Raw genomic sequence first — 25,218 nt, 5'->3', positions numbered from 1 at the left:
GGGAAAAGAAAGAAAAAAAAAGAAAAAGGAAAAAAGATACGAGAGTAAAATTAATGTCCTACGTGTATATCGTTGCTCCCTATGTCTTTTGGTCCCCTCGTATGCGAGACACGGCCTCACGCGAGAGAGAGAGAGAGAGAGAGAGAGAGAGAGAGAGAGAGAGAGAGTAGAGGCGACCTTTTTCAATCAGGCAATAAAACGAGAGAAACGAATTGGAGGAAATATTTCTTTGGACGACGTGGAAATCGTTATTCCGCGGAATTTGCTTCCGTTCCAGTTACAATGCAATGGTTGGAAAAGGGGCGAATTGTATGGCAATTCGTTAAATGATTATCGATCAAACGGTTTCGCGCTTTTTTTTTTTTTTTTTTTTACAATATTTCCCCGATAGATCGAAGGATCGTAATTTTTCGCGGAGAAGAAATATATGAAAAAATATATGAGAACGTTGCCTGAGATTTTCCCCGAGATGGGATTCTGAATATTCGGCCTGAACCGCATAATTGAATAGGGGGAAGGATTCGATCAAAAGGAAAAAAAAAAAAAAATCTGGCAAGGACGGGGATTGCTCAAAGCGAAACGAGGCAATCCTTGTGCCAGCCTCCTCGCAAGAAACAAGACCTTCCTTCGTCTTAGAGAAGAAGCCTTTCAACGATCAAGGGGATAAATTAGGATACGTATATCTTTCAGCACTGGAGAAGAGAGAGAAAGCATCAAGCGTATTTACCACGCACACACAGCTCCTCATCCTCTATAGACCGTTGTTAATCCGTGAAACGGATTGGCTCGTAAAATTCGTCTTCCTTTTTCACTACGCTTCGAATAATAATTCACATTCTTACGTACGTTCAATGAATCGAACTTTTCATCACAGATTTTTCTCATCGCGATACTTATAGACGAGTTCTATTACCCCGTTTTCCAAAGTCAAATCGTTAACTGTCCATAAATATTCGATTGTCATGGAACGAAGAAGATGGCGATACGCGACTTGTATATCGTAAATTCGTCGTATCCATCGAAGCAGCTCATCGACACGAGGTGACAAGAGTCATCCATCTTGCACGATGACGCGTTTTTCGCTTCCTTTATACCTGTTATCCGGATTGTAAATACGTGTCTGACCGTTTATTTAGAAAAGCGGTTGGATGCCGCTTTAAATCGAATATATCACTCGCTCGCCACCGCAATCGGCACCGATTCGTTCGCGATTTCCTCGACTTCTCGAGTTTCAACGATTATCGATTAATCTTCACTGACCCGAATCAGAACAAAGTTCGATCCGCGCGACTGGATGGCCGACCGGTCGATGTTTTAAGTCCCGTGGAAAGGGACGAGATTCGAACGATTCTCGTGAAAGAATTACGGGAAACTTTTATTCGCGGCGGAATTTTTATTTTTTATTCGTGGGTCAAGAATTAGGCAAGGAGGAAAAGTGGTGCGGTCTCTCTTCGGCTAGATTTCCCCGGGGTGAGCCGAAAGTCGCGAGTCTCGAGCTTAAGAAAAGAGGGACGAACATTTCGGAATGGAAGTTTTTTAACGCGCGATCGTTTTAATGCGAAAGGCGAACGATTCGATTCGATTCGATTCGATTCGATTCGATTCGATTGTTTCGATCGCGGTTCGCTGAACGTTTCCCGCGCTCTTCTGTAATCCGATTTACGGAAGTGTGCGTGGAAAATATTCGGCCGCGTCCTCCGCAAATAATGCGATTTCCGGACGCGATTCATCACTCTGCGAGAAAACCAATAAACCGCGATCTAATTCCCTATCGTGAATTTTTGACCCCTTTTTTTCGATCAGACCTCTCTGTCTGTTTATCCGTTTTCTACGTTATTCACTCTCTTTTTCTCTCTCTCTCTCTCTCTCTGTTCAGTCGTGGAGAATCGAATCGAGTTACTGTCGGTGGACGGCCAATTCTCCGTGGGAGAGTCTTCTCATAAAAGATATAAGGAGTTTCGAATTCGATTTTTTCGAAATTGTCGTTTTGGGAAATGCTCGCCTCGATATCTCGACGGACGTTTGGAAGATTGCAATTCAAAATGATTAAAAATATGATTAATTTATCAACGTCGTGGATTATCTATTCGTATTATATTTTAACGTTTGAGACTTAGAATAATTCTAGAAAGAATAGATGGTTTTTAACGAAGATCAGAAGATTAGAAAATGAATTTTACTTTCTAGCTTAGTAGTTATCTAGCTTATCTCCTCGCATTATTATTCTACATTTCACACATGCGCTTTTCTATAAAATTATCCGTTAAAGTCACGACATCTTATCTTATTACCTGTTTTATTCGTCGTTATATACGTTCGTTCGTACTGCAATTGTTGTTACTTTCTTTATCAAAAATTCTTTTATCACGTGTGTCTAATTCAGAATTAATAATCCAATTAACTCCTTCTCATGCGGTTCAATTATCTCATTTTTAACGATTAGGTAAACCGATTTAAATCAATTGTACGAGTTAAACGAATTTTTAATAAAATACGTGCATTGTACATTCCATAAGAGATAAAAATTTGTCACAGCTCAAACCGAGTTGATTAAACTTGATTAAACTTCCATCTATGACCGCGAATACGTACAAAAATAAAATGACGCTTTTGAAATAACATCGAGCAGATATTTAAAAGTTGCATAATTCGTTCGAATGTGACCTTCTGAATTTATCTTATTGCTTTAAATAGAATATATATATATCTAAAATAAGTAGCTCGTGATGTACACCGAAAAAGATATTAATATATCTGACATTGGATTGATATCTCACTGGATATCAAATGCATCTAAGAATGCATTAAAGTTTCTTTGAATCGTTAGAGTTTAACGATGGATACGAGAAATGTAATAAAACGCTTATAGAGGATCTTTACCTTGGAAGAAAATAGGAGACCTTTAATATCTACGGCATGCAAGAAGGCTTCGATCCTTTGAACGTTGATTGCATTCGTTGAACTTCCCCACATATTCGTTTATAGGTTGCACGACACAGACACTTTGGGGAATATGCCTTTTCACGTTGCGAGAAGGGAATATCATCGCTAAAATTTTCGTTTTAATATAATCGTAAAATAAAATCGCTTTAATTATAATTTTTCTGCCCCTTAGAGTTCAGAGAAACTTTGTTACGTAATTCTCGTTTAATTAATTATTTTTTCAAAACTTTGTCGATCCTTTTTTTTCATTTCAATTTTATCTTCCATTTAATCTAATCAAAAGAACTTAAAAGGAATATTTATACGATTTTGTATTTTTAACATTACGTATAAAATTTTCGATTCGAATAAGCGATTCAAAAGTGGATCACCAGTTATTAAAGGTGATAGCCCGATCGGATCCGAAGTCTCCCTTAATAATTCGAATCGAGTTTTAAGTCGAAAGATATCGCGACGATCTCGCCCGAATTTTTCCAAACTATTCCGAGCACGTATATTCACGAGTATCCAGGCGTCTCTAATTCTCATATAACTTAAAAAGTTCGATACGAAGTTAGTTAATCCAGGTGACGAGGTTTCGTATAGGTGGTGGTTTCGATGGAACAAAGTTAAGAATAATATCCACGATAAAAAGTTGATAGTTGAACCAAAAATATTCCTTTCTTTCGATTAACATCTTAGAAAACTAGAATCCAATTTCACCATTATATGCGCTCGTCGTATACAATTTCAAGAGGGATTATAAGAATCAGATTCGGGATAGATCGTAGCAAGCCGGCGATATTTGATGTACGGGATCGTGGCTGTACGCTTGCCATATTTCTGCCGACTTTGCCGAAACCATTTTAGTTTTTCGTGCCGGTTGGAAGGTTTCCAGTAACAGGACGCTCGCCCCCCTCCCCACGTTAAAATACACTTCGGTTCAATATGTGTGAAACCGTACGGGTTGGCCCGTATGTTGCTACGTGCCATCCACACTAACACGATCCCGCACGTGCACGCAGCGGCTGTCTAGGCGTCGTAGTCGTTGTGGTCGTGGCCTCGCGCGCCAACCATACGTATTTGCCATGTGTAGTGACCTACCCTTGCGAAGGTACGTGACGTTAACTCCCTTGCCAAAACTTGTTCCCTTCGTTGTACTCCTCGTTCGCTAAACACTTTTGCTCGTCGACTTCCACTCGAAGAAGGTAAGGTAAGAGTTCATCCGGCTGAGATACTCGGCTAACTTTCTTTCTTCTTAACGCCTCTGAAATTTATTTCTCTTCTTCGTCTTTTCGGGAAGGCTGTTTGAATCTCTAGGTCGGAGAGTCCTTCCAATTGCTCTTCTCCAATTCCTCTTTTCTTTTCCTTTTTTCGTAGGTTAGGTTAGAGGATGCAGGTTTATCTCGTGGTATTGGGTGTAGTTATTAATTCGTTTCGAAATTTAATTAATTTTGTACGCACCTCGATCTTTTCAAGTTCAACGATATATATACCGTGATACAGCGTCGATTTAATATCTAAGAATACAAGCACGAGATGTCTGTTCGATATTACGTACATGTAAAGAAAGTACACGTTGCTCACATGTTGATAATATTATTATTAAAAATGCAAAGGCTCGTAGCTATGCACTATCGAGAAACGACACGTAAAGTTTCTAAACGATCGCGACCCCGGCAAGAAGGGGTTAATCGGAGATTAATTGGAAAGATTAGGCATACAAAAATTGAGAATTCGAGGGAAGGCGAGAAACTCTACTAATACAGGTTTAGAGCGTAAGACGTTATCAGAATCGGAGGAGAATGAAACAACAACGGTATAAACGTATTCAATCGTGGGAATCATTAAAGCAACGTGGCCGAGGGTAATAAGTTAAGCAACGAGACATACGTCGGTGTCGCTTCGCATTTACATCGTCGATCTGCATATCGTGTTCACCATCGAACCCACGTCCTGCGTACCCCCGTGTCCCCAAGCGAGCTTATCAACCGCCTAATAACGGCCGGCCCATTATCATCGACTCGCTCTCCTCTCCCCTCTCTCGACATGTTACAACTCCCTCGCCCTTTCCCTTCCCCCCAACCTCTCCACGATTTTCTCGTGTTTCGTGGCAGTTAGCGGCGACCCGCTTCCGCAACAGGCACACAGGCCTCGAGTAATCGTGGCGCAGGGCTCGTTTTTCTCCGGCCGCAGCCATCGATCGAACACCCTCTCTCGTGACCGACTGTCAGGATCGTGCATCGTCGATGAGGACGATCACGTCACAGATGCTACTCTCTCTCTCTCTCTTTCTCCCTTCGTCTCGAAGAGGATTTGTTCATCTCTGTCCTCCTTTTCCATATCTGGCGATCAGTATCAGTTGTTCGAGAATTCAGGGGGAGGGGACGCATTGAAGGGAACAAATATTGTTGTGCCGTCGTTATCAAAGAGATTTTCAATTGGCCCATCCAATTGGTCTCTTTCGTTCCCCTCGTTTCTTTAATCAACACCCCCATCGGGCCGAGGATGGGCCACTTTTATTTCAATTAAGCGAAGTTGAACGTGTCTTTCGGGGGAGGATAAATACTCCCCAAGTTTCGAAACTTTTTCTCTTTCAAATATTGATAGTGTCACGGGGAAGAATTAATTTTCGAAAGTATCGAAAAGTATCTGGTTTTCGAAGGAGGCGGAAGGGGGCTCCAATATTTGCTAGTAGGGTTTAATTTCTTTGATCGATAAATGAGTAAAGGATTACTTATTTTCCTTATAAGATACTTTGAACGATTTATTTATTTACTTTTCTTCTTTCTCTTGGATCGGCAAATTCTAACGATGAGCGAAGAAATTGTGAAAATTGTGGAATTCGTTTATAAAAAAATCCATCGATACGATTCTTGTTTAAAATATTTATACCTATTACACTCGAACAAGAAATGCTTGTTAACCAAAAAAAAAAAAAAAAAAAATATTCCTTCCTCTCCACGTCGAATATCGAAGTCGCAGGAAATCGATGCCGGCGGCGCTTAATTACCACCCTCCCTCCCCCACCCTCCCTTATAGCGTTATTTAAATTCTGATCGACGAAGGTGCACGGCCCAGGTGTGCAAAGGACCGACCATATCATAGACGCACGCGTGGTGTAGAAATTTCACGGGGTGAGGGGGGGTGTGGTTGGGTCGCAGGGAATGCAGGCTGCATTCTATTATAGCGGTCGGTACACGTCCCGGCCGTGGCGTTTCGATTGCGCGCGAGAGCATGGAGGAGGCCGGCATCGTCCAGCCTTTAAACTTGTGCGAAAGTTGGACAGAGGGGGGGCGGGGGAGGAGAGGGGAGGGATAGCCTGGTTCCACGTCTTTGCACGCGGCACGTTCGCTCCTCTCGTTTTCCAGCAACCGCGCCGAGGAGGAGAGCGCTCCTCCAATTGTCTATCGGAATTTGATAATGGCCCGTCGCGGCCATGTAAAATTCATGAGCGGGCTCGAACGCTGTAACGACCAAATATCTCCGCGGCTGAACACGGGCGAAGCCTTCCTTCGTCCCCTTCGATCTTTCGCCGCTCCTCCTCACGGATTTAACTCGGAATCCTCGCTTTCCCCGGAAGGGGAAACGTCATTGTAATACACTTGAACCGTGTTGTCGTGTGTAATATCACGGCCAATATCCAGCCGGGCGTGGACAAATTGCTAATATCGAGGGTTACGCGCTGTTCAGAATAGATACGAAGGATAGATCATTAGATCAGGATAGATCGTTGGATAGATCTCGCCCATCAGGCGAGACGCTACTTTGGTTGGGGATTTTATTATTTTTATTGAAATTATCGTTCGAAGGTTATAATTTATCGACGCGAAAGGAGATATTAAGTTGTTTGGGGAAATATTGAAGTAATAAATTGAAAATGTCATCGAGTTTGAGATGGAAGGCGAAAATGAATCTTTCTACAGTGAAACTGATTGTATTAAATTATAAGTAGCACAGATTACAAGGAGATTTACCAAAAATAATAGTTTTTTTTTAATGTCTTATAGAAAAGCTCGGTTTATAAAGTATTGAAAAGATTCTACTAGTAGGGATATAAATAGCACGTTTGGGAAAAATATAAGTTGATATTTGGATTCATGGTCATTCCAAAATCTATTTGTCCCTCTTATCTCGTTTTTAGTCGATTAATAACTCGACAGGGTTGTTTGAAATTTAATCGTACGTTGATTAATCGCTATTTTGTTATAATGGATTGACATGTCGCGTTTAATGTCGATGGCAATGTTAATGAGAAAACGATGCGTGGTTAACGTGGATGGATAGAGGATACTGTCGCGTCTACGAATGAAGGTAATACCGGCTGTGGTCGAGGGATATCGGTGAAACCGGGGGTTACAGACTCTGCTGGTGTCGTTTGCGGTCGTCTCGGTTGATAGGGACAAAGTGTCTTTCGTTGGAGAAATATAGTTGCCTTTGTGCAACAGGAATTTATCTTTATTCGATTCGAAATGGAATTTTTTTTAAAAAGATTTTCACCACCAAAATCGATCGAGCACGCAATCCAATGTAAAAAATTGATCTTGCAGTTTTCTCTTGCACATTTCAAAGATTTCAAGGACATAACTTTTCGTGATTGCAACAATTTCTGTATCATAATATCTTTAATCGTGGAAAGTTTAAGCTCAATTAAACGTTTTACTCTTCGTTATCACCTGATGATTGATGATACGTTAAAAAGTCGCGAAAATGAATTTTCTTCCCTCTTATCAACATTCATAAACACAATCTATCCTGTATTCGTTCTTCTCTTCATTTCTATCCCCGTTAAAATTAATTTTCCCAGCAATTTTTTCAAATTTCCCCAATAATTTTCGCAAATTTTTGAAAAAACAGGCACGCGTCGAACACGGGGGAAATATAAAGAAACGTCGATGATATCGAATAAATTAAAAATTTATCGAGATATATGATCGAACGTGATTCGTTTCGCGCTACACGAATGTTTACGCTCCCGATTTCATTTCGTTGAATTATACGGGGACGCGATATTCATCGCAACATCGATACCCGATGCTGTTAATAAGGTTATATAAATTTCATCGGATCCCTTTCGCAACGAGGTGGAGGTCCGGTGAATAATTTTTATTCATAAAAATTAGCCGCCCCGATAATTTTCGTAGCTGGTCAACGGTGTAATCTGCTTTCCCCCCTCCTCCTCTCGTCGATAATAATTCCGACACGCAACACACGTGTTTCCTCCATTCACTGAAAACTCGAAATCTTTAGAGAAAAAGAAAAAACATCCACCGTTTTCTCGTAAGAAATTCCCTCTCCTTTCCCTAGTTTTCCCACGTGCACTCATTCAAGGTAGGTTGAAAAATTTCATATACAAGATAGGTGTCGTGGACGGTTTCGTAAAATTCAATTACCTTGCTCCTTTGCTCCTCGGATGCTTTATTCCTTTCCTTAATTGGCAACGGCCACGTGCGTGGCATGGCGTATAATGGGAGCTGGAAATGGAGCGCAACGAAGGCGCTGTTCGTGGCACGATTGTTGTCGCTGTTGTCGTCGTCGTTGCGTGTCGAAAAGAAGCCAAACGAAAACCAACGTTCCGCTTTTCACCGAGGGAAAAAGGAAAAGAGGGAGGAAGAAAGGAAGGAAGGAAAGGTGGCCGGAATTGGAGGAACAACGAAATTTCGAGAGGATAGACTACACTCGGAGTGTTAGCAAGCTGGGAATAGTGGGAATACCAATGTGCAAAGGAGGAGGAGAAGACATGGGTGTCTAAGAAACGAGTTGTACAGGCATTCGAGACACGTAGGCGGCCGAGGCAATAGGTCCTCGCTGCCAACGAAACGAGGAATTTGACCGGTTTCGTTCCTCCTGGTAACGTCCCGCATTCTTCTCCTCACCACCGATAGAACCTCTCTCTCTTTTGATCGCTCGCTTCTTGATCATCCTTCGACCCCGTCCAATATTCGTTATCATCGAGGGATAACGAGATTTCCTCCAAACAGCATTCAGAATTTCTTTAATCGACGAAGAAAGAGAGTTTTCTCTTCTCACTTTTCTTATATCTCAAAAAATAGAGAATACGTATTTTATAACGCAGATACATATGTATATATATATATATTTTTTGTGAACATTTATACATACGAAATATCAACGTTCGAAGCGTGAATCTAATTACCCTCTCTCTTCCATTCGAGGCAAAATTTAATCTACCAACATGAATGAACGAACGAACGAACATCTCGTTCACGGGAAGAAGATCAGTTGTAAGTAATATCTGAAACTATTTCGCGTGTATCGCGATGCAATTAACGCTTCATCGAAGCATCGCGATCCATTGTACGATATAACAGCACGGATAATTCGAATCGAACAATCTAGCCGGCGTGGAAGAGGAAAGGAGGGGGATAGTTGCGGAGAACGTTACATTTCGATTGATCGATGGACGACGGGCCAAAGTGGCCGCGGAGCGTTCCGCCATTTTAAATTGCCTGCATTATCGGGGGAGGGGCGGCATTGCGTTTACACGGTGGTCCGCTCGTCGATACGATTAATCAGGTTACTTGTCGGTTACTTTTTCAGCGGCGCGGTGGTTGCAAAGCCAAATGGACTCGGAACGACGTGGAATTAACGTCTCGTAAAAGCGTCTCGTGACATCCATCCGAACCGTAGGGAAAACCCCCGGTTGATTTATCGCGCCGCGATAAAATGACGATCGAACGCGCACGCGCACGCGAGCCGGATTTCAACGCGCCTGGTATCAAACCGCATTTAAATGACATCGTTTCGAGAGCGTAACGCGATTAATGCGTCGTATCGGGGAAGGGTATCGTCATTATTGCCGAGCTAATTACACAAATCATATTTGTTTCGTTACTTCGTGCCCCCCTACATTGATAGCGCCATTTGTCGGCGCGGCTCGTTTTCGACCGCAATACGTATACGTCCAGGCCCTGGCACGCATCGGGATGGGCGGGAGGAAGCTAGCTCGCCTATTGTTGTTTAGAATAATAATTTTAATAGCGTGAAGTACGATACGGTTGGTCGGTCGGTCGATCGGGATTGGTAATTGATAGGGGGAGGAGGGGGGCGTGAATTTAGAGTCGGTTGAATTTCAGATTCGACATCTGAAAAGTGGGTAATGTAAATTGATCGTGGTTTATATTTTAAGATTCGAAATCGCGTTCTTTTTTTTTTTTTTTTTTTGGTACAGTTATATGGAGATGAATAATTTTCTCCTGTTAGATAAATTTTTATTTCGAGGAGGGAATAAAATTAGAAGAAAGAAGGGAGCTTAAAATAGGCAATTTCACTTCTAAAGTTCTTAATCAAACATTTTCATTAATTTTGCATACGATTTCGTTCCAATATTACCTCGCACTTAATAAAAAAGATTATTTTCGCATTTTTTCACGAATCGATCCCAACACCTGGATCCTAACTAACTGAAAATTATTCCATTTCCCATTAAATTCTTCAACATTTTTAACTCGATAAAGTACGCAAATTTATTTCCACAAAAATAATCAAATCACATCCTTCTCAAGCAGGCCGATTTTTTCAGATCAATTCTCGACTGGTCACATCACTCGATTCCCCTCCGAAAATGACGACGAACGACCACTTAACCGAGCCACCACCTCGATCCCCGGCGTTATCAAAATCATTGGCCGATAGGAGCGCGCACGAGCACAGTGACAATATTCCGACAATGTTATTTGAAATCTAGCTAGATGCTCCGTGTCTCGTTATCGCGGCGCCATACACCGGCTCATCTACACAAGCGGCGACGGGACTCGTCGTCGCAAAACGGATCATCCCCGTCCCGAAACAAAGGTTGTCAGCGCGGCGCGAGGGGATCGTGGGAGGCGTGCGCTTCGGGGATACCGATTACACGAGAGGGAGGAAATATGTATCTCGCATAATTGCCGCCCGCGTCTCTCTGTGTTCACTCCGGGTTGATATCTCGATCGGCCAGATTTCGCCCCTCGATCGAGTGCAAAGGGAGCGTAAGTCCGTCTTTGACGGATAAGACAACTGTTTTCGCCCTGTATACATCCGAATATCGTCGTCGTGGACCGTTCATCGATCCGTCCATAATCGGTACACCTCCCCTCCCCTCCTCTGGACTCGCGAATACAAGGTTTCTCGAGGATTATACCGGTGGGAACAGAAATTTCGAAAGTTATTGCGTATATACCTGTATCTAATGTCTCGAAACCAATTTTTTCCTCTGTAAAGTGATTCGGTATTTCGTCAGAGACGTACGAACATTGGAACAATCTCCATTCGTTGCTCCATTCCGTGAAAATGGCAAGCGAATTTATGTAAATTAGAAAAATGAACGTGACACGTATATCGTTATACAACGAGTTCCCGAATTTTAAAGAGAAAACTCGAGTTTGATTGGAAGTAAGAGTGTGAACAACAAAAGAAGCGGTTCTCTCCTAGTTTTGGTTATTTTGTAGCATTAGGTTGTTAAAAACCGCGGAACGAGGGATTTATCGATCGCAAGTGATAAAAGGCAGTGGTAAACAAGGCCGGGGATGTTTAACGAGGCTTTAAATGGCCCTCCTCCTCCCTCTCCCCCATTATCACGACCTGAATTCCCGACAAATTAAATCGAATACACGAGACAACGTTGCGAATCAAGGGGGTAAATTTATCAAGGTCCTCGGATCGAAGAATTTATCTCGGCAATAATCGTCTCGAATCGTTGGTACGAACGAGTAAACGAGAATTTTATGCAGGTTCATCCAACCTTGTTTACCGTATTCTTAATTAACCTACCTAAAGCGAGGGGGGAAAGGGGAGAGAGTCGGCTTGATTTATCGCGGCAATGAAAAGTTTCCGCGATAGTTGGCTCCTCGGGGCTCCAAGTTGTAAGCGACGTTGATACTCCACTTAATTTAATCTTTTTTGCAGCGTCAAACTTCGCGTTATCGGTATCGTAAGGGCACGGATCGGATTAAGATCCGGTTATTAACGATCCCACCCTCTTTCCTCCTCTTCTTGTAATTGACCTTCTGTCGAACGTTGATTAATGTCCACGTCATCGGCGAGCTTCGCACGCGGTGGTCGAAGATTAAAGTTTCGAACCGAGCCCGGATGATTTTCGTATTTCCGCAGGGAATCGATCCTTATCCTGTATAGTTGATCGATCGATCGATCGTTAAATCGTTGTTTCGTTAAACAAACCTCCCCCATCGAGCGATGAGCGCGTTCCGCTTTAACCGCAACGAAATTACGCGGATTGTTCCATTCCAATCCTTCTAATCAATCCCTTCAGCGTTTCAATCTCCTCTGTGAAATATCTTGCTCGAATTAGCTCGATTATCTTACTCTCGTTGGTTAAAAAGAAAGAGCTTTTATTCTCGGAAGGAAATTTCAAAAGAGGGGGAGAGAGAGGGGGAAAAAGTTTTTTTCGAAAGAGGGACGTGAAATTTCTGACGACAATCGGAAGATAGAAAGGCTAAGAAAGAGAGGGCTTTTATTCTCGGAGGGAAATTTTGAAAAAGGAGGGATTGGATGGAGACGTGGCGAGGAAGTAGAGAAGCGAGAGAAGACTAAGAAAGAGAGGATTTTTACTGTTGGAAGGAAATTTCGAAAGAAGGGGAGAGGAAGTTGGAAGGAGGGGAAAAACTTTTTTCGAAAGGGAGACCTGAAATTTCTGACGACAGTCACGAAGTGGCGAGGAGGTAGAGAAGCGAGGGAAGGCTAAGAAAGAGAGGGCTCTTGGAAGGAAATTTCGGGGAGAGGAAAGAGGAAAAACTTTTTTCGGGGGATGTGAAATTGATATGGCGAGGAGGTAGGAAGGCTAAGAAAGAGAGGACTTTTACTGTCAGAGGGAAATTTCGAAAGAGGGGAGGTTGGAAAGGAAAAAATTTTTTTCGAAAGGGGAACGTGAAATTTCTGACGACAGTCACGAAGTGGCGAGGAGAGAGCTCTTGGAAGGAAATTTAGGGGAGAGGAAAGAGGAAAAACTTTTTTCGAAAGGGGGATGTGTCACGACATGGCGAGGAGGTAGAAAGGCTAATAAAGAGAGGACTTTACTGTCGAAGGGAAATTTTTCGAAAGAGGGGAGGTTGGACGGAGAGGAAAAAATTTTTTTCGAAAGGGTAACGTGAAATTGACGTGTCACGACATGGCGAGGAGGTAGGAAGGTTAAGAAAGAGAGGACTTTTAGGAACGTGAAATTTCTGACGTGTCACGACGTGGCAAAGAGGTAGAGAAGCGAGGAAAGAGAGAATTTTTACTGTCAGAGGGAAATTTCGAAAGAGAGGAGGTTGGAAAGGAAAAAATTTTTTTCGAAAGGGGAACGTGAAATTTCTGACGACAGTCACGAAGTGGCGAGGAGAGAGCTCTTGGAAGGAAATTTAGGGGAGAGGAAAGAGGAAAAACTTTTTTCGAAAGGGGAATGTGTCACAACATGGCGAGGAGATAGAAAGGCTAATAAAGAGAGGACTTTACTGTCGAAGGGAAATTTCGAAAGAGGGGAGGTTGGACGGAGAGGAAAAAATTTTTTTCGAAAGGGTAACGTGAAATTGACGTGTCACGACATGGCGAGGAGGTAGAGAAACGAGAGAAGGGAAGAGAAATTTCGAAAGAAGAGGAAAGAGAGGAGGAAAAACTTTTTTCGAAAGGGAGATGTGAAATTTCTGTCACGACGTGGCGAAGAGGTAGAAAGCGTGCCGTCTGATCAAATCCGGGACACCATTCCCCGGTAATGGACTCGAAGGCGAAGGAAATAGGGGAGGGAGAGGAGTGGACGAGAAGTGGAGGAGGAAAGGTTCGAGGGTAGAGACGGCGTGAAAATAAAGGATCGCGGATTGCGAGGGGGATGGAGGAGGGGAGCGTGTAATTTTTCGATACCAATCGGGCAGCTAGGTGGAAACGGTCATACGTGTCAGTGGCCGAGGATGGATGCGAACGAGGTTACCCTTTGCAATTCAATTTGAAGGGTAATTCCAAGAGAGTGAGTGGCGGCAACCGGTCGCTTACTACGTAGTCGTTGAAAGGGCTCGTGCTCGCCCTTCTTCGTGCTCGTGACACACGGCGTCGAGCACACGGCTCTTCCTTGGAAAAGCTTCGATCGCGTCACACAAATGTTTGTTTCATGTAATCAACCACGGAACTTTTTACACGAGTCGGGCGGGATTGTGGGACGAGATAGCCAATCGGAGGATGGAGAAAATGATCGATATTCCTTGATTTGAATTTGAAATCCGATTAAAGCGAGAAAGAGGAAGTGTAAATTAATTTAAAAGATGTGCGAAAAGATTTAGATTATTTGTTTCGTAAATACCATTTTGATATTCTAATCTATTTTAAATTTAAAAAATCTACATTATTAGCTTGCAGATGAAATTATCGACAAAGGAATTGTTATTCTACGTTAAGCAAGGAAGAATATAGAACTGTATAATTTTGTTTTGGAAATTATTCTTCAAAAAAAAAAAAAGAAGAAAGAGAGAAATCCGTAATAAAATACAGAGAACAGACGCGATCGCAATTATATGGTGAGCGTAAGTAGCGTAATCTACATTCATTACCGGTGCTCATCTGATAATTGCAACGATAAAATTATTACGCTGCCGTGCGATGCGTGGCGACGTCAACACGCTCGAGGCTAAGCCATTAGTGATCGATGGATACTAACCGGTATCTAATTGACAGCGCTCAGCTTTAAGCGTAAACGATTTCAATCGTGTTTCAATCCTATCGCCCGTGTAAAAATGCGCGATCAACTTTCGACCGAAATTAAACCGAGGACGAACGAGAGAACACTTTTTTAATTTAATTTACATTCGAAACATTGGAAACAAGAGTTGTAAGAGTTTAAACGAGAATTCGCTGGAAACAAAAAATTTAGAAAACACACCTCAATATTGGATATAATTTCGAGTAAGTATTTTTTCATCAGACTACTGTACGAGTTTGAATTGGATTCAATTTTTTTCTATTCTTTTTTTTTTTTTTTTTCCAAATTATCTTACATCAAAAACTCTGTCACTCGCTGCTAATTTTTCCTTCGTCGAATAATATAACCGCGGAAGAGAAAACGGAGGAAAGGGGAGGAAAGGAAGGAGGAAATTCACGGAACAGGGGAATAATCAAGTTTCACGGCGAAATGAATGAATCGTCGGTGTGAGAGGTGTGCGCTTTTCCAACCGCTAGAAAAATCCTTTACTCGTCACCGACCTTCTTTTTCTCCTCGAGTTTCACGGGCGCATAATACACGCGGCGCAAGGAGAAAAGGCTGGAAGAGGAAGTCTGAATCTGTGCACGGGGAGAGGATACGTCCTCTTTAAAAAAAAAAAAAAAGAAAAAAGACATCTCTTTCAGCGGTTTTCATCCAAATTGGTGGTTTTTGTTTCCGCCCATGTTCTAGATTAGATATCCACCGCCAGTGAAAGTTTCTCTCCCGGCTAATTATACCCGGCGACCCGGTTCACTCTGCCTCCGAGCACAATTTTCGAAGGAATTCCTCCCCCTCCCCTGCCACTGCTCGATATTTCATTCGAAACTGTTTTCTGTTGTCGGACGTTTTGCCGACCACCACCGCCGACCAAATTACTTCCACGATCGTGGAAAAGGATGATCCTTTCCCCGATTAGGATGGAATCTTTCCACGACCACGTTTTCCAACGGTTGAAATTCCAATTTCTAATCGATCCAACGAACGAAATTATATTGCTAATTTGATAAAATGATCAAGAGAAGAGAGAGACAGAGAGAGAGAGAGAGAGAGAGAGAGAGAGAGAGAGAGAAATGGAAGGAGAATTACTGTGCTAATCCTTTGAGATAATGTAGGAAGTTATGCGGGGAAAATTATTAATGAAAGTGTGGAGTAATAACGGCGATGCGAAATAGATTAAAATCGGGATCTCTCGAATGCTTTGGAGGGGTTACCTTTGACTTGATAATCCTGGAGGAAATTTAAGCAACTTTAAACACGGGAAACGCTTTGTTAGTGCGTTCAGTATTGAAACCGAGCTCACCTCTTGTGCAACGAGTAATATTACACGATTCAAAGCGAGATATGTAAATATGCTGTCGAGATTATTTGATGAACGCCATTGCTTACCGTGAATCTAGTCAAATGACTCCTTTATTCGGGCTAAACGTTATAATTTTAGAATAAATAGGATACATAATGGGTAATCGATTTCGATGAGATGATATTATTAAAAATTCGATGAATGTATGATAAAGAAATGTGTTTCTATATTGTCAACATTCCTCGAATAATAACTTTTTTCCTTTTCGAATAACTATACAATGAAAAAACATCCATCTTGATAATTATCTTATCACATTTTGTATTTGGAATATAAACTTTCATAAATTATCGAATTGAATGGTTTCCTCGTTTAAACGGCTAAAACTTGTATAATAATTGATTAGTACTTTCTAAGTACTTTAAATTAATTCTTTATATCAAAAAGAAAAAAGAAAAAAGAAACGATCCCTCTAATTATCCCGTCACATTATAAACTTTCGTCAAAGAATTGAACCCGACGATGCCAGCCACACATTCCGCGCATTCGCACTTCCTTTAAGGAAACTGCGGAAAAGGTCGACGGAAAAGGTCTTTACTACCCTATAAAAATTTCCAAGTTTTTCCAACCGATCCTCGCAATTTCGCCCTCGAAACTCAGGGCGAGAAACTCGGGGATTCTCGAGCAACAGTTCAGTTCAGGAAAAGAGGCAAACGAAGACATCTTGCAGTTACCCATCCCCCTTCCGGTTTCTCCATCCTCCACCGCGCCTTTCTTTCCGCTTCTCGCTTCCCTCTCGTTTCCGTTCCCTTAAAAATTATCCCCTACCCCCTCCCCCTCCCCTCGCTCTGACGGCTCGCCACAAGTCTCCTCACTTTAATTAGGAGGCCGCTGCCCCGCTCGTACCCCTTCCTTCCTCCCCCTTACGATGTTTTTCCCTTCCGCTTCCTTGGTAATTTCGTTCAGAGGCGAGAAATGACGCGTGCGAGTTGTCGCGAATTGGCAAGATAAAAATTGCATAAACGCTCTCTTCCTCTCCGCTCTTTGTCAGTCGATTAACAATTAATAATTAATAATTATAAAATATATAATATATAAAAATAAAAACAATGTTACAACGATAATGTTAAAAAAATTATTTTATAAATTTAACCGTCGCGAGAAACTCTTTGTGTCGACGAGAAAATTGGGAGAAGGTGAATTTTTAAATTTTTTTAAGAAGATCGGGGAGGGAGGGGGGGGGAGGGTGGATGAAGGAATATGTTTTATACGGCGTGTAAAATATATTGGTAATAATAGTTAAAACGTATTGGAAATGGATATCGAAGCGATTGTGTTGAAATAATGGTCCGAATCGATGGGTGGGGGAATGTTTATTCGAAAGTTATTGTAACGATACGCGTCGTTCGTGCGTGTGCGGCTCGCGCCAAAGTCGAACGATCGACCCGTGTATTCATTCGTTCGGCGTTTATCGAGCGAAGTAGACGGTATCGATATCGCGGCGTTTAATCGAGATAATGAATTTATTTAAATTAGAGATAAGATATATTCGTTTAAAGTGATATTACACGCGGTTAAATTTTTAATATTTATTCCCGTTTAATTGTGGGAAATTGTGGGTGGGAAGGGAGGGGGGAGGGGGGGAATATAGTTATTTGTATACGAGAAATGAACTTTTAATATTTTTTTCGATCGATGAATTAACTTGTCTTGTTATATTAATTTCTCGTCCATCTCGTATTATGTAAACAGGCAATTATTAATGTGCAGTAACAATTGTTTGTTACTGGACAAAATATTATGAAAATAATATTCAAATATTTCGTCCCTTTCCCGTATAACGAAGAAGATATTTACTTCAATTAATTATTTCAAGTCCGTATTGAAAAACACATTATTAAAATACGTTATTACATTCGTGTTCAATAATTATTTCGAATAGCATTTTAATCAGTATAGAAACAAAGTGTTATTCCAAATTATTCGTAATGCGCCAATTAATCAAACAATTGAGGATATATTTTTATACAAATGTTTTTCGTATTTCAATTTTATTCAAAAGTGTTCATATATACGTATATTTGTACGTATATTTGATGTACATTTTATTTTTGAATTCATATTTGTTTAAAAAGAAAAAGTATTGCAAATATTGAATTGTTAAAGTAAATTAATATCATTTTTTCAAACATAATCTTCTCTCGTTTCCAAATTTTTTTAATTTTCTCGTGTTTTAGTAGACAAACGTTCGTATTTAAAGAAAAAAAAAGAATTAAAGAGTTTCCTTATCATATATTCGTAAAGAGAGAAATTAATATCGAAATATACGCATTTTTGGTATTAAAGGGACATTTAATTCATATGTAACAAATGAATTTTAAAATAAATTTTGCGCAAAGAACAAGCAGAAACTCTTTATCAGATTATTCAAATTGCTTAACATTTGCAAAAATATTGAATCAACTGTACGCCACAACAATAGAAACTTAAGCAAAATTTATCAAAAATTTTTACACAACAATCATTTCTCCTAATCAGAATTATTAAATCGTAACTCATCATCAAAAAAATTCCTTCGAAACATTGAAAAAGTTTCCAATATTCCCCTCCTCCTCCTCCTCCTCCTCCTCCTCCTCGAAACTTTTTCATAAACTTCACGAACTCCGAGACGACCAAGGCGGACATTATTTATACTCACTTTTTAATCAGAAATAAAATTTTCCCTTGGCGGAGGAAAGGAAAATATACCGTGAAAATTGAAGGGACGGAAATGGATACGCCACCGAGAAATTTAATCGTTCGCCAGACGAAATAATACACCGATCAACAATTTCCCCGATCCCCGTTTCTCTCGCTTCCGTTTTTCTCCCTCCCTTCTTTCACCAAGAAAATTCCACAACTGTTCCCAAGACAAGGGTCTCTGAAAATCCGTGAAATTGACCGATCGTTCGAATTAAACTCATCAGAGAGTGGTTGGCTGGCAGCTTTCTCTCTCCCCCCTTCCTTCCCCCCCCCTCCCTCCTTGCCCGAGAAACGCGGGAAAAGATTTCCATCGGATCCAAGGGGGAGGGGTGTTCGCACGAGCAACCCGCTACACCAGAAATAATTTATCATAGTCTCGGGATGGAAGTCGGGAAGAAGGAAACTTCTCATGACCGCTCGTGTTCCGGAACGTTGCACACAGCCCACGGCGGGGGGGAGGGGGGGATCACCTGTGTGCGGCCGCATCTGTGTGTAACGACGCTGAACCGTATTCGAGGCAAGAAAACCTTCGCGGGTACACGAAGGAAGGTCCTCGAAGGGGGATCCGTTTGATAAATCGCGTTACTTGGGTGGGGAGGGGGGAGTTATTCGTCCGGTTACGTTCCATCCCGGTAACCCGACCCGGTTCCTTCCGGGGGTAGACAAATCGGTTCTTGTTCATACGACAAATACGCGAAATATTAGATTAAGCAAATATGAAAAGAGGGGACCGTTCGTTTCTACGCTGCCCTCTCCTGTATCTTGAAACGTAGCGATGGGATCGAGCTCGTCGCGTAGAGTAGATTAGAATTTTTTGTTTCGAGATTCGAATCTTGGCCACGAGGGTGGAAAATAGTTTCATATCGAATATTAGACTCGAGTAGATTTTTTCACGAAAAGTTTACGAATAAAATTTTGTTAAAAATTTTTTATTAATTTTTCTGTATATTGGAATATTTTCGTGTATGATTTTTTTCCCTTTTTTTGGTGTATAAATGATTGTATTAGTTTGATGTATTGAACATTCGTGTTCAAACAATGATCTAAATCAAAAGAATATCGAAATCCGTGCTACAGAGACGTTTATATTATTAATGCAAATTTATTATTTTATTGCTTATACCCTCATAATTTCTACGTATAATATTCGTCGCAGGATCGTGATAAATTGAAATAATGCATTGAACTCGATCCCATCGCTAGCGGTCGGTGTTTCCTTAATTAAGAATTGATTCCATCCCGTTTACCCGGTTTAAATACCTCTCTGGTAAATAAGTTGCCGCCACGGTCCATTACCTCTCGATTATCCCGAGGATAATAAACGGGCGTCCATCGCCAATGATCCTTGTGAAATTTTGTGAACGGGAGGCGGTAATTTCACGGACTACTTGGGAAACCGGATGCCGCGATGAGGAGGAGGGAGGAGGAGAGGAGGAATCCGACGATTCGAGTGGCGAGAACAGCGAAATTTCTAGGGTTGACTGCGAAGATTGTTGCGGGCTTTAAATTTACATTTTGAGAAATCTCTGTCGCGCGAAACGGCGGAGCACGTCGACTAACTTTTCCACCACTCCGACAACCCGACGTTTGAATCCCTGAGAAAATCCTGTGTAAACCCACCGAGTAGTGCCCTCCCTCCTCCCCCGAAGAAGAACTCTAATACCCGAAAGGCGGCGAACTGCTAAACTGACTGTGTGTACCACACAATGAACCTCGACTTACGAGCTGACTCCGATTCAGATTACCCGTTTCCGTCCTCGAGGATACATAACATCAATGGGGAAATTATTACCCACGGTGAACGCACGATTATTAAACGTTGACGACGATTATGCGGTTGAGAATCTATCTCCCAGATTCTCTGGCTTCCTTAACTCGAAAGTGATTGAAATATTCCTTCAAATAAATATATATATATTCTCGAGAAAAGGATGAAACGGGACTGTCTCGTTTTAAGCATTAATTTTAATGGGGTGAGGGAAGGGAGGGTGAATATCGTTGAATGTAGTTTTTAAACGAAAAATTCTTTCGAGGTTAAAATTCGTGTATTTTGTGACGATACATCTTTTTTATCCGTAAAATAAAAAAAAAAAAAAAGGAAAAGAAAGGAAAATGAAGAAGAGAAGGGGGAAGGAAACGGAGCAACGATCGAATATTAAGTTCTGTAATGTATCTACATCACGTGTACTCCATGACGTATTTTGCCAGTCTCCGTACTGCATCGTCGACCAACGAATGCAGCTCGACCCTCATCGGTCTACGTCGCGTACACGGCGAACAAAAGCGTGAAACGAAACTTTCTGCTCGCGTATCACACTTGACCGCATTCCTCGATACACACAACGTATCCCTGAAGACCGACGCGACGAATAAGTATCACAATTCCCTTCGAGCCGATGCTCGAGACTGCATACAATGTATAAAATATTTATAAACTCAAAAGTTTCATCTTTGCCCGCGGCGATCATTGCGAGAGAATGAACGGTTAATAAAAGACAAAGAAGGATGGAGAATTCAAGAGTTTGAACAGATTTGTTGTCTTATTTCGGTTTGACTTTACTATACTTCGGGAGAATTTCAAAGGAGATTTCTTCCAGTCCACGGGAAATAACACCTGAATAATATAAAGTGTTTAATTATCCATAATTCGAAAGGATATTTTTCCCAGATCAAGATTTGTTTTATTTGTAATTACGAGATAAAATTAACGTGAATTTAAAAACAAGTCGAGTAACAGAGGTAGAAAATGATCCTCAAACTTAATAATAATAATACAGGAATAATAGCAGCTTGTCGATATTACAATTTTTTTTTTACGACGAAGCCTTGTATTTGTATATCGTGACGAGAGACAATTGCAACATGAAGTTGTAAATAAAACTTGGAATTTTTATCTTTTATAAAGATTATATAAAAAGAAATTGAAAAAAAAAAAATTGTCGCCAAAACCCATTCAGAAAATAGAGGGAATCGTGACTTTTAATTTCTTTTTTGTTTCATCCCGATATCTCAAATAGTTCTCGAGATATAAGGATTCGAAGAAAATGAAACGGAGCGTTCAAGTTATGAATGAACTCGCGACTCACTGACCGATATTATTTCCTGGAAATGCGTACTACGTTCTTCCAGGAATCGCGTCTGTCACATGTCTGCAGTTTGGGATAGGTCAGTGAGACGAGGCGCGAGCGAGAGATCCGAGTAAACGATAAGGACGGAGATAGTCGATGATTAAAAAATTACCCTTCTCTTTACACGACGATATCTCGGCAACCGGAAGTCGTATCGAAATAAATCAAAAAGCATTTTAAAGAGCGAGATTCCGCGCTTCTAACGATCCCTCACTCGTTGATTAAAAGTTATTATCCTCGGAGTTACAGCGATTCCAATTTTTCCTACTTTTAATAGAGTTTCAATAGCTAGATTCCTTGCTCGAAGTAAGCTGGATCTTTATATATACGTATCACGTTCAATTACGTTACGCTTCCTTGGAAAGAAACTCTTCCAAATATCACTAAATCTTCTAAACTTGCGCGAAATAAACTACGTCGTTGGATTCGCGCCACATTCCAAGCGTTTTAAACCTCATATTCGTTTACGTATAAAAACGTTCTCGCGTATATTTTCGTCGATTTTTTAATCGTCATCAGTGACGAATCGAAGAATCACTCTCTTCCAAAAATTAATTTTTACGAACGATGTTCGAAAATAGTCGAACTCTCAACTGATCTGACAAGAGAGAGAGAGAGAGAGAGAAAGAGATATACGTATACGAGCAAATACACCGTATGACAACACGCCTCGTATGTTTTCGTTTACGCGACATTCCCGTAACGGTGTCCAAGGTGTCGTGTCGCTACATCGTCGTCCCTGCTCTACCTTTCGACTGCGCAAAGCAATTGCGCGTTGTAAGCACGAGTCGCGTGGTCGAACTTGAGAGTTAGTCGTCGTCACGGCCACGGATCGCATAGATACTCTTATTGCCAGGTCGACCAGGTTGCCTGGCAATAATCCGATCGAATTGACCGATTGATACCGGGAACGAGGCGATTGTTGGCGCGCTCTGGGACATTGTGGTAATAAATGTGGTGAGCTGACGTGTGGTGCGGGTTTTCCATTGAGTTTCTTGCGCCTCGACTCTGTGATCTCGTCGGGCTGATCTACAGGGGGGATTTTAAAAGGGATTTCGTCCTTGTTCGGAATTTCCGGATCGAGGGAAGGCTACGCTTCGATAAAGGTAAGTACATATTTGTTGCGCGTCGTAGAACGGATTTCTCCCTTCTTTGGGAGGAGGGAGGGAAAAAATGGGTAGGGAGGGGGGAGGGGGAGGGATATCGTTTCGATTTGGGAAACGATTCGATTCGACCTCGTTCGTGGTGATTCGATTTTGAAGTCTCTCGTTTGACGTGATATTTAATTAAAGATCACTTCTCGACGAAAGATTTCTCTGTTCTGGCGAGAGTTTAGGAAGGTGATGAGAGGATTCAATTTACGTAACAAAAGGGCCGTCGTTTACGAGTTTCTAAAGCGATTTTCTAATGAGAATTGTTCGCTTCTCTTGGATCTTTGTCCCCCATCGTTGCTCCAAGTGCTATCGCGAGTACTCGACGATAAATTAATCTCTCTTGTGAGATTTGTTTTATTTGAAATTACATAGTTACTCGATTCGAACAACAAGATGTGAAATGACGTGCTTTAGTTTTAGGTGAATAATCGAGACGATGTTTTTAGGTGAAATTGTGCATAATATTTACACGTAATAGTAATTATAATTACGCGATTCAATTCAATTTCGATTCTTTCTCAATCAATTATTTAAAAATCGTGTATTAAAGTCGATCGAATCAACTTATAAATTATTTATCGTCTTATCCTACGATGTTTAATTACAACGTCGTTAACGGCATTTACATCAAGCTATTTTTAATTAGTCAAACAAATTTTGATTTTAAATCGTTCGAAGTCGTTATCCTCGTAAACTGAATTTCAATTAAAATTAAAACGAGTCGAAGAAGTGACGAGCAAGTTGGTTAATGGAACATTTTTATATTCCAATAAATATACAATATTCAACATAATTCTTTAATTAATGATTAAATAACCAATTAACAGTAAATATATTTCCTTTTTCCGACAATGTAAATCTCAAACATTTTAAATTCAATTTTATCTTCTTTGCAAAAAAATTAATTTTTATTAAAGAAGAAAATTTATTGAAATCATGCTTAAATAAAATAAATTAACCTGAATTTAAGCTTGACACTTTTTCGAAATGAATATTGCACGCACGCAAACATTTCGACTTAAAGAATTGACTGACTCGCACCTGCGTTTTCCAAGACTTTCGAGATACGAGCGTTGAGTACACACGTATCTTATCCTTCTTACGAAAAAATATTCGCGCATACTTCAAAAAATACGACGATCTCGTTAATCTCAAATACACTTATCCTTCGATTTACGCGAGCCATTTCCATGATTCGTTTCCTTTACTCGATGAAAATGAAGGGTGCCAAAATTCTCGATTAAGATGCTCCCTTTTCACAGAGGAAATACTTCCAATTATAGATCGAACCGCGAAGGACAGGACGAGAGATAATAATAGGAATAAGGGCGAAATCTTCTCGAAATTTTCCGGGCCAATCCGTTGTTCCTCGACGCGTGTTTGACGTGATTTCGTACCGCGCTCTGTAACCGGCTCCGTACTGTCACCTCGCGTTAAACCCTCGGGAACGTCCTGTGCAACGTCGTCGCGTTGTCGCTTCGGGATTCCGAGGATATATACGTAGAGAGATGTGTAATGGAAATATGCGAGGAGAAAACGTCGAGGCAGGTGGAGAAAAGGTGGGGTTGACGTGTATAACCGAGAGACGAGGAGAGGATAAAGATTGATGGATCGACGAGGGTGTGGATATCTGGGAATCGTCTGGAACCGAGGCGAATGAAACGGTGAATCAGATTTGGACGAAGTTATGAGCGAATCGACGTTATAAGTGAATTAAGTGAATGCTAATTTTCGCGAAGATTTTTAATGAATTGGAAAGGAACGAATTGAATATTTCGCGCGTGGGAATGTTGTTTGGAGAAGGACAACGATTGAAAAAGACAGAGAAACGAGGAAAAAGGGATCGTGCTCGAAAATAAGAAATTGTCGAGGAAAGTTGTGATCTCTAATAGTAGGTCGAAATATTCGTTGGAGGAAGACTTCCTGTTCGCCCTTTCTACGAGTATATATCCTTTTTCACCTAATCTCCTTTTACGTAATCTCGATGTTTAAGATTAACATATCAGATGGCGTTGTCATGAGTTCGTTGGCGAGAGCCAATGCAATTAAATTAAATAAACACATTATTTGAATTATTTGTCATTCGAAACAAATATGGATGGAAGAATTCTCAAATAAAGACGGTATTACGGGAAAGAAAATTGGAGGGCAAACAAAGGAAACGAATAATAATGGATTTAAAGTGCGTGAAAGTGCAAGGAACACGGTCGGGCAGCCGCGTAACAAATACACATAAGTGACGGATGGAAAATGGAAAAAATGAAAATGGAAAGAGCAAAAAAAAAAAAAAAA

General features: G+C 41.0%; 2 protein-coding genes across 5 annotated transcripts in view; one reads left to right on the top strand and one right to left on the bottom strand.

Annotated features, from left to right (window-relative positions):
- Positions 1 to 25,218, bottom strand: part of LOC122718550 (chaoptin-like) — a 534,511-nt gene that overhangs the window by 264,787 nt on the left and 244,506 nt on the right. The gene's annotated exons all lie outside the window — the stretch shown is intronic.
- The window catches only part of LOC122718552 (protein artichoke-like), a 205,552-nt gene continuing 203,026 nt past the window's right edge, over positions 22,693 to 25,218 (top strand). For both annotated transcript variants that reach the window (XM_043943668.1, XM_043943667.1), the window contains exon 1: positions 22,693 to 22,878. The gene's annotated coding sequence lies outside the window, so the exon portion shown is untranslated. The remainder of the gene's footprint in view (positions 22,879 to 25,218) is intronic.

The sequence above is a fragment of the Apis laboriosa genome, unplaced genomic scaffold, assembly GCF_014066325.1.
Source record: "Apis laboriosa isolate Shangri-la unplaced genomic scaffold, ASM1406632v1 scaffold64_cov150, whole genome shotgun sequence".
Lineage (NCBI taxonomy): Eukaryota > Metazoa > Arthropoda > Insecta > Hymenoptera > Apidae > Apis > Apis laboriosa.
This window is presented reverse-complemented; position numbering and strand designations above follow the sequence as displayed.